This window comes from Eucyclogobius newberryi, unplaced genomic scaffold (genome assembly GCF_026437365.1).
Source record: "Eucyclogobius newberryi isolate DKJ021-1_F unplaced genomic scaffold, fEucNew1.0.hap1 SCAF_9, whole genome shotgun sequence".
Classification (NCBI taxonomy): Eukaryota; Metazoa; Chordata; class Actinopteri; order Gobiiformes; family Gobiidae; genus Eucyclogobius; species Eucyclogobius newberryi.
The window spans coordinates 21,477,261-21,488,317 of record NW_027316532.1 but is presented as its reverse complement, the minus strand read 5'-3'; positions in this window follow the sequence as shown (position 1 = coordinate 21,488,317).

Here is an 11,057-nt window from a genome sequence, read left to right as displayed (position 1 = left end):
GCGTTTCTATCTGTTTACGTACGTTTTCCTCAATTATAGCTAGAGAGAGCGACTTTAGCGTTTAATTCTACAATATTATCTCAAAATATCTGTTTGTATCTATATTTGTTTGGATATAGATCAAAACCATTACAAAACTATTCAGGAAAATGTTATCATGAGTATCTAGTTTCAATTGTTTTTTCATACCTTTATCTGGGCATAATATAGAAGAATTGTATGTTTAATTGTGTTAAGTAAATATTAACGTTAAATTTGTTGATAGAGACTTGCATTTAAAAAAAAAATACTGAACCACCATTTTGTTTGTCATTATTTAGTTCAAACCAGTGACATAAAATTCAATAATTCAATAATCTTGAAAAATGTCCATCTTGTTCAATCCCTCTGTCACAAGACTCACATTTAAACTCAATTTTTATACAAATTGAAAGACGTCAACGTCGCTTTATTTAAAGATGGGCTGAAACGTTAATTGTAAGTGCTTTCAAGTCGTCGTCAGCCGTTAGTATCCAAGTCTTAATATTCAGATACTATTGATAAAGAAATAAACTATTTTTGAAAGCTCCTTTGCTGCTGCCGTCTTTTTGCCTTTACATAAGTGTGACCTCACTCTGGGAGATGGGCTAGCCAACATGGCAGTTATGTACACTGAAGTGGACAGCGATAGCGACAAAATACAAGTGAATCCTCGTCAAGTGAGCGGATTTCAACGGATGACGAACAGTATCCAGTTGACGAACAGGTCCTGCAACTGCTGATGAGAGTGATGATGAGGAGACGAGAATGAGATGGCGACTGGACATCGACAGACTTTCTGAATGGTGCGTGTTAAACTGGAATATTTCCCATAAAATGATGTGTAATACAATGATGACGAGGTCCTCTTACTGTATAAGTTCGAAACTGCAAATTACTAGTCAAACTGACCTGAAAACGGGAGTCGAGAACGTGCCGGTGGCTCAATTCAAATTAATTTCAAATCCATTCAACTTCCTGGTATAATTATTACAACCAGTAATATGCATAAAGTGAGCACTCTCGCCATCAACAACATGCCCACGGCGTCGGTCAGACAGCCGCATACGGCGGCTACAAAAGCACAGACAACAGACAACTGCCTTGATGTGAAAATATCTTGCAACTTACTTTTTCGAATATCCAAGTCGATATTTCACGAGGTTTAGTGAAATGTCGGTAGCATAACATTGGACCAGACTTGCCATACATTGCCGATTTGGGATTCCAAAAACATTCTCTTGGACAAATCGTGTCCAGAGACATCCTCGACCCTTCCGTTTGGGCCACTCAAAGAGCCCGCTTCCCTCTTGAGAGCAGTCCATTACTACACATCTCGTCATTGCAGATAACAGCAAGATTTGTCGAATTTAAAACACAAAATTCCGCTCGGTTTAGCACATGTCAGACAAGATCAGTATACTTCTGGCAACTGATTCTTCTTCTTCTTTGTTGTTGTTGTTTTATGGCGGCTGGTATCCAAGTTGTTGTTGTTGTTGTTTTATGGCGGTTGGTATCCAAATGTTACATTACCGCCAGACTTTATTCTTTAGACTTTATTCTTCAGACTTTATTCTTTAGACTTCTTCAGTTCAAAGCAAGAGTTCCAAGCCCACGAATTCCAAGCACATGAGATCCTCCTCCCCATCTTCTTGTTCCTCGTCTTCCTTCTTCTTCCTCCCTCCCAGCGCTCCATGGCGGCCGGCATCCACCCACTGCAATTGTGACCTCCACTTCCGTTGTTGTCGCCGTGCATCCACTGTGGACAGAAGACCAGCGACGCCCCCACCATCACCCCTCCACCCTGACCACTCTGATTCTCCAAAAGTAGACTTCCTCTACTCTGACTCTCATTCAGCGCCTCTAGTGTGTTTTCCATTTCTGCCCATTCAAGCTCTTCTCCAAGGAATCCCCCTGCAGCCCAAGCAATGACCCCGATCCTTCCCGTTCCCTTTTGAGCCTGAGCAGCAAAGCCCACAACATCCACCATAAAGAGTACAACATCCTTTCAATCCACAACCAAGGCACTGTCAATAATTCTGGAATCTCCACACTTGAAGGCTCCACACTTGGAACCTCAACACTTGGAACCTCAACACTTGGAACCTCAACACTTGGAACCTCCACACTTGGAACCTCCACACTTGGAACCTCAACACTTGGAACCTCAACACTTGGAACCTCAACACTTGGGCGCGACGCCGCCAACTCAACCCACCGCACCTCATTAGCCCCTCCGCCAAACACGCTTCCCCTGCAGCCATGCTCCTTCCCACAGCCACAGCACCCCAGCCCCGCTCCCTCACAACACCTCCCGCACTCGTATCCCCTGCACACCCACCACACCCCCGCCTCTCTCCGCAGACTGCCGCCACATGTCCAAAGCGGCGGAACACACGGCCCGACGCCACAGCCCATGCATCCAAGAACACCCCACCAGGCAGGCAGCCACCCTCAAGCTCCGCCATCACTTTTAATCAGCCACTTTGTGTGCAAGAACCCAAATGGAGGAAACCCTCACATCCTTCCTGGACAGAGAGAGACAGACAGAAGATGCCATATAAAACATCCTGTCTGCAATCCGACTTCCCAAACTTAATGCTTTGCAATGCAGAAATGCTGTCAAGAGGCCACCACAACGCTACAACACTGTAAAGTAGACTCATTCCAACGCTAACCGTATCGCTATGAGTTCTGAGGTGAAGACAGAAAGGCAATCTGTCAACCTCTTCTTGACCGCCACACCCAGGTCAGGCACGAAATAAGCAGCGCCAGTTCGCCCACTCTCAGGATCCTTAGACCAATCGGTATAAATACATCATCAGAATGCTTATCAATGAGCTCTTGAACAACGAACTGCGGTGCCCTCCCAGTGCCCCCTTTAAGTTTGTGATGCAAGTTAATATCAACAGGAGCCGGAACAAACTTCCAGGGAGCTATAGTAGACAAAGCCACCAAAGGGCTCACACTTAGGTCACTAACCCCAGCAAGTCGCACGTTTGCATTTCCTACCCAGCTAAAACCCAAATTGTCAGCCTCATTCTGTCCCCCATCTTCTCTGAGAAATGTCCTTGCCGGGTGCGTGCTTGTATGACCTTGCACATTCACCCAGTAAGCCAAGAGAAGTCAATTCTCCCAATTCAACCTGCATTGCCGAGACAGGGGAGGTCCTTAAAGCCCTACAGCAGATACACAAGGCCTGGGCTTGCTCCACCTCAAGCTTCTTCAAGTTAGCCTTAGCTGCAGACATGTAGGCAACACAGCCATAATCAATAGTTGCCATCATGATAGCCCGATAAATATTCAGGAACGACCTTCTGCTAGTTGCGACTGCTGTCAAAGCATTTGGTTACCAAGGCGGTTGCTATGGCGCGTTCTCGGGTTTTTCATTGGTTAAAACCAAATGTCCAGACTTCGTTGTGAAAAATGTAAAGCTATATTTACACTTATTAATCGAAGCTATATTTACACTTATTAATCGACTTTTCAGCCCATCCGTAACATTGTCATGTGGTGTTTTACAAATGTTAGTGAAGATCAAGGGCATCGTCCCACTTTTGTAATTTTATGAGTGTCAATACATGTTTAGATGAGAGTTGTTGGTATAGAGATAGTACATAAAGAACTAACTTTCACTATTAGATGATTATGCATCTATTGTTTGTGTAAAATGCCACGGCAACGGCCCTAATTAAACCCTGAACAATAATAATCATCATAATAATAGGCCTTTTTACAGTAACATTTAAAAAGTCAGCCCAGTCTTTACAATCTGATGTGTCGAAAAATAAAAATAAAAAAATAAATAATAATATAGATAATGATAATAATAATAATAATGATGATAATAATAAATAATGATAATAATAACACTAGTAAATAATAATACATAATGGTATAATAATAATATTTGAAGTGCCTGTAGTAAGCTTTTTTTTGTAATGATCAAAAATAAAAAAGAAGACATACTTACAACATAATCTTTCAAATAATGGTATAAAGTTATATTCCTGCTCTTACTGTTTGTAGTTAATTTTACAAAACAAGAACGTCAAACAAATGATTGACACTCCAGGCACATCTGGCACATTCTGACAGATTTCCGTGATATTCTCATCGAGATCATGCGAGAAAATAATACGATAAAACTCACTTTCACTTATTGTCACTCCAATGTTTACACTTGTAAGATCTTGGATAATCTCTGATAACATGCGTCAGATTAGTCCAAAACTATTCATACCCAGGTACTAATCAACACTAAAACTAGATACTCATTTGATCAATACATGCATTCGTGGTGACGTCATACATCCAGGACTTCCCCATAGCGGCCATTTTGAAAGGGGCACGTGATATACTAGCAACCACCACGACTGCATCCTTTTCTACGGCATAATGAGCTACGAATACTTTGATTCTTTAGACGATAACGACAAACTAAGGTACACGACAAAGCTATCATTCCTTGGTCCTTACAGAACGCAGGTTTTTGCCATTTTGGCCTCATATATCCTGGATATCGTATGTAGTAGATGTGCGGTTGTGCACCTTTCAAAATGGCGGACTCGGTTGCTACTGTACAAGTTTCCGGATGTGCAAACGCATGCATACTGAAAAAAATAAATAAAATGACAAAATGGTACAAAATTGGAACGTTCCCTTTCCTACTTGATCTATACCAGAACTAGTAAAGACCACTTGGTAACATTAAAGAAACTACGATTAAACTACGATCAAGCCTTTTTCTTTTTCTCAAGACCAAGTTTGAGATTTTAGCATCGAGACAAAACGGAACCTCAACCAAGGCAAATATCGGCACAAAATACCGTCTGAATATCGTCAATGACGCGATAAAAACAAACTAATATGCTAAATCGATATGTTTTTTTTTTCCGCAGGGGCCCTCGCGTGTGTGGACTGAACTTACTTGGCGGCGTCTTCCAGCTCTGCGGCCCCGTCGGCTCCACCACACGGCGACTCTGCGAAGGTGACGGCTCCTCGAGGAAGCTCCATCGCCGGTGGTTGGTGTTTTATGGCGGTTGGTATTCAAGCGTTACATTACCGCCACCTACTGTAGTTGTACATCTTAGTCTTTAGACTTTATTCTTTAGACTTTATTCTATAGACTTTATTCTTTAGACTTTATTCTTTAGACTTTGTTCTTTTTGTGTGTGTGTGCGTGTGTGTGTGTTTGTGCGTGCGTGCTTTTTGTGTGTGTGTGTGTGTGTGTGCGTGCGTGCGTGTGTGTGTTTTTTCACTTCCTGTGTTTAAGACTATCACAGGTAAACTCTTTAAGTTTGCGTCTCAACACTGAGCAGAAGAATAGAGGAAGAGGGATGAAAATACACATCGCAAACTTGAATAATGCTTTTTGTTTTGCTGCGACTTTAGTGGACTTATAGTACTTTTTTACTTTGGCACAGCCGTCACGCAGAATTTATGACATTGTTAGACATAGAAGTGGGGAATATATCACAATTTAGATAATATCATGACTGTTGTTGAGAAGATATGCAAATACAATAGTAATACAGTTAATGCTATAAAGAGAGCTGATTAAATATAAATATGAAAAAATATGTAAGATAAGATAAGATATTCCTTTATTGTCCCACATGGGGAAATTTCATTGGTGCAACGCAGGTAGATACAGAGGTAGATACAGAAGAACAGATCACTTATAGGAAATGTATAAGTGTATGTTGTAAACTTTTAAATAAGGGTATAGGCTGATATCCATGCACTTTGTGATTAACATTTCACATTTGTCTGATAATTAAAGGAATTATGGAGGATTTTTTGGCGCCAAATCTTTGTCTCATTTTCTGGTGGCGTGGACAGCCGAGTAGTTCATTCACATGTCAATCATAGGATGCACCTACTGCACAGCTGCAGCCTCGTCGGCTCGTCCCCATCATAGCAGCACATTTCCCTGGCTGCGCATGCGTGGTTGATATGCCGGTGTGTGTCTAAGCGCATTGATCCATCATAATATAGTTCCCTCAGTGTACAGGACAAAATTAAGACAGAGAAAGACAGTTTGAGCTCAGAAGAGACGGAAATCTACAGAGAGATGCCATGCGATCCATCGCTCTAATAAACAAACGCATGTGTTAAGATAAGATAAGATATTCCTTTATTGTCCCACATGGGGAAATTTCATTGGTGCAACGCAGGTAGATACAGAGGTAGATACAGAAGAAAAGAACAGATCACTTATAGGAAGTTTGAAAAACACTCTCAGTAGAAGATCTCCTATAAACAAAAACTCCCATTGACAAATAAATAAATAAATACATAAATACCATTGCATGTGGTCACGACAGTAATTGCACATGAATATGTGTCACGACGGCACATGGATTTCACAGTAATTGCACATGAATCACAACAGTAATTGCACATATGACGGAATTGCACATGGTTAGGTCAGTATTGCGAGTGTTCAGGACTAACAGTGTTTGTTATAAAGTCTGACAGCAGCAGAAGGAAAGACCTGCGAAACCTTTCCTTCACACAGCGAGGGTGGATCAGTCTCTCACTGAAGCTGCTCTCCAGAGCGGACAGAGTGTCCTGCAGGGGGCGACACTCATGGTCCAGCATAGATGTGAATCTAGCCAGGACCCTTCTGTCCCCCACCTCCTGCACCGAGCAACAAGGCTTTTCAGTGCCTCCTTCCGGGGGAGTGCACATGCGCACTTCCGCTTGAGTTCTCAAATCAGCGGAAAATCCTCCATTATTCCTTTAAAGCTCGGAAGAAAGAACTCGGAATAAAGAGCGCTTCAGATTGGCCTCTGCGCGCAGAGGAATTCTGTTTCACTTCCAAATTGTGAACGTGGTCAGACGCCGCGCTAAAGAATACTTTATATTGTTTTTTTCGTTAAACAAGCAACCAAATTGTAGCACGGTCACAAAATAATTCTGGAAATTATACAAAAAAATACTCGTGGTAATATATCATTACAGCAGCCCACAATATCGATACTGTATCACCAAACTTAGTTTCATGACATATTGATATATCAATATTTTTGCACACTCCTAGTTTAGATGTAGAGAATGCGCTGTGGTCTCATTTTCACCTGAATAGATGCTTTTACTGTACATCTGTACTGGGGTAAAACAGATCTAAAGTGCCCCCTACAGGTCGGACGACTCATTGAACTAAAATGCAGAAGATAAGATAAGATAATCCTTTATTGTCCACACATGGGGAAATTTCATTGATACAACGCAGCAGATACAGAGGAAAAGGACAGATCACAGATGAATATAATATAATAATTTTGATAAAAAAAATATTAAAAATGTTTTATCCCCGAATGGCAAGTTTTTTTAGGTTTATCATTTCACTTCCTGTTTGTATTTGATGACGTCAAACTAGGCAAACACTGGGCAAAAACTCATCTAATGTCACTTTTTTTTAAAATTCAACCAATAAATATATGAGAGCAACTTTATTTTGTTGAATTCATGTTTAGAGAGTCAAAAAAGCTGTTTACTTGTGTAAATTCTGCATAAACTTGAACGAGTGATGCAGGGCCGGCCCAGCCTATAAGCGAACTAAGCAGCCGCGTAGGGCCCCGAGGCGTTAATAGGGCCCCCAATCTGGCAACCCGTCTTATGAGAAGCGCAAGCGCAGCGTGCGCCACTAGTGTAGTAGCGCTGCTGGCGCGGAAGCACACACAGCGGTAACATATAAGGCACAAACCGCATTTATTTGTAATGACAATCTGGCAACCGAGACACCAAACCTGCGCTGATTGGGCAACTTCATTGTGCGCGAGGAGCTCGAGAGCAAAACATAAACACAACAGAACGTGGTGCCTGCGTGGTCCTCATGTCCAGAGGAATATATCCCCCGATGCCGAAAAACGAAAGAAGAAACTTCTTGACGATGTAAAGAAACTGCAAACTCAACAACACTCTCCAGGTATTGAACTTCTCTTACAAAGAGACGGTTAATGCTGCTGTTTGAAACAACACGATTCTGTCACGTTAGTTCGCTCAGGCTGGAGGCGACGAGAGCTCTGCCCCGCGCACAATATGTGTCTGAATGAAAGATAATAAGCTTCACATTTACACCAGCCCCGTAGTGTTAGCTGCAGGTGAGGCCGGTGAGGGGCCTCTATGCCCCGGGTCACTAAGAGGCGGAGATCCGGTCCGGACGAGCGCCGTCTCGTCCAGAACCTCTGACGTGAGACTTTGGAGTGAACAGTGTGCGGCCCCTGTCCCGGGCCCCTGTCCCGGGCCCCTGTGCAGCCTCAGTCAGAGATGAGCGGTTTGAGTTTGCGTCCCCTCTCTCACATCACCATGTGTGAGATCAATCGTGACTCGTGATGTCTGTTTTACTTTGACTTCTTAAAGTGGAATGAGAGGAATGTAAAGGTGCAGGAGTCCAGTGTGTGGTGTTCTGATCAGAACAAACATTTATATTGTAATTAACTTTTAATAGAGCAATAAAACATTTCAATTTATTTAAAAAGCATCATTAGACTATTTGTTATAAATTATAATAAATTGATAGTGAAAAATAACCAGACATATTATAATTACGTCTGTTATAGAATAATACTATATATTTTTATATAAAAGTGGCAAAGTTGCAGAAACGCAGTCGCTTCACAATAGCGAGGTTTGGACTTTCACTTCTCGTTCTGTTCATTCTCTGGGAATAACATGTTTGCACTGTTTTATCAGTGTTAATTGTTAATCAAGCAATGCTTATGCCATTTGTTTAATTTAATATAACTTGTTTTGTCACTTTGGCAAGAAGGAACAGTTGGGAGCTGTAAAAGATAAATTAGTAAGGATAACTATTACTTTTACATTTTCAGTTAAAATGAATCAATTTGACCATAATTATTTTTCATAGCCAATATTGTATTGAGTAATTAAGTACACTAATGTATTAATAACTGGCTTTAGTCATTTTCTCCTGGCACAGTTTCATCACATCATCATTTTATAGCATTACAACCTCAACATTTTACTCTTACTTTAGCCGGCTGGACCACATTAAAATGCAGCAGAAGACCCAAAAAAGGTCTGAAAATTTCTGGGGGATGGCCCCCGGACCCCCCTGTTTATTAATTTAAACTGCTAATGTGGCTGTCGACCCTTAACGCCCACAAATACACCCAAAGACATATCTGGGATGTGTGTTATTTGTACAGGGAGTAGAGGTGATGTCAGCGGAATACCAAGTTGCATTGTGGGATTTAAGTTATCAATATTTGAGCTTGTGAGGTGCTGAGAATAAACTAACTGGCAAACTGATGCCCTGGCGTTTTGGTGTGCTTTGTTTGCGTTGAAGAAAGTTCCCATATGTGAATTGTTCACTGACAATGGCAATAAAACTGATTCTGATGACGTGGTGAGGGGCCCCCAAAAATGTTTTCGCTTAGGGCCCCCTGAAGGCTTGGGCCGGCCCTGGAGTGATGTGATGTCACTTCCTGTCTTTCTACAGATTTTTCAACTTTTCTCCAGACACCTGCTCGATTAGTGTAAAACTATAATTTATATGTACAACAGGTACAAATACACCAAATAAAGTCAAAATTAGAAACTCGTAATAACCTGACATGGGCCCTTTAACATTACTTTGATTTTCATAATAATTTCGCACACTTCCTGTCAACATAAAGAGCACTGTAAAACATGTCTAAAGTATTACATGTTAAGTCTGCTCAGAAAGACGTTTATCCAAGTAAAACCCGTGTGTCCGTGTTCCTCGCGTGTTAAAGTTGCGTTTGCGTTTTCAGAGCTGATCATCACGGCGGGAGGAGAAAACGTGGCTCCCGTTCCCATCGAGGACGCGGTGAAGGAGCAGGTCCCGTTCATCAGCAACGCCATGCTCATCGGAGACAAGAAGAAGTTTCTGTCCATGCTCATCACCATCAAGGTAAAAACACACTCTCCTGTCTCTGTGTTTGTCTCTGTGTTTGTCTCTACGTTCACAAATAATGTGTGAATGAAAGATAAACCCTAAACGTCACATTTTGCCCTGAAAAAGCAGCAAATGTTAATGTACAAATGTCGCCATCTGGTGGTCATTATAGAAAGTTTCTTACCGGGCCCTCAAATTTACATCTGGACATTTAAAGCGAATAAGAGCCAGACAGTGAGATGAAAGTTAAATAAATGTCATTAAAATAGTCCCTTACCTGCATCTTGTGTGGGATAAAATAGTTAAATGTCATTAAAATAGTTCCTTACCTGTGTCGTGTGTGGGATAAAATAGTTAAATGCTTAAAATGTGTTTATTCAGCTGTATTTAAGAAAGGTAATTTCTTCAGATGAGGCTGAGGGAGAAACACAAGTTGAGACACGGGTGAAAATGAAAAAATGTTAAATTCACTTTTGTTTTTCATTTTAACCGTCGTTCTACAGCCAGTAGATGGCGCCAAAACTCAGTGCTGTCAGAAACGGCACAGATGGAGATGATAGTTTTGTTTTATACTAAAGGCCAGTGATACAAGGAATACATAATTGTACAGAGTATCCGAGCGAGTTCAGGCCTCGCGGATACGACGGCAGTTTGTGGTTTTCTGGGTGAAGGGAATCAACTGTGGATTGTAAAGATTTTTTTGGGCGGTTTTAAAGGACCAGATGCTCCCGGATTCGCCCGACCCGCGACGAGCCACAGCTGTGATTTCAGAGTGAAGTTCTGTCCATTTAAAACATGTTTGTTGTTGGACAGTCGTGGAATAAAAGTGGCAAAACAAACTGACTCTTGTCGATTCTCTTTCATGTTTTGTACAACCAACTGTTACAATATGTGACTTCAGTATCATGTGTAAAACTATATGTTTGGAGGAAGTGACCTGCTGAGTTCAGGTACAGCAGGGCAGCTTCTATACCAGATCAGAAAGCCTGTGATTGGATGATTGGCCCTGTGGGCGGTGACATGTCAAGAGGAGAGGAAAACCTGGACCGGGCACTGGATTGAAATGGAGCATGATAAAGTGAGCTGAAAAAATGAATTGGCAACAATTCATGTAGTAATATTGATTTTCACTCTGATTACAGAAGAT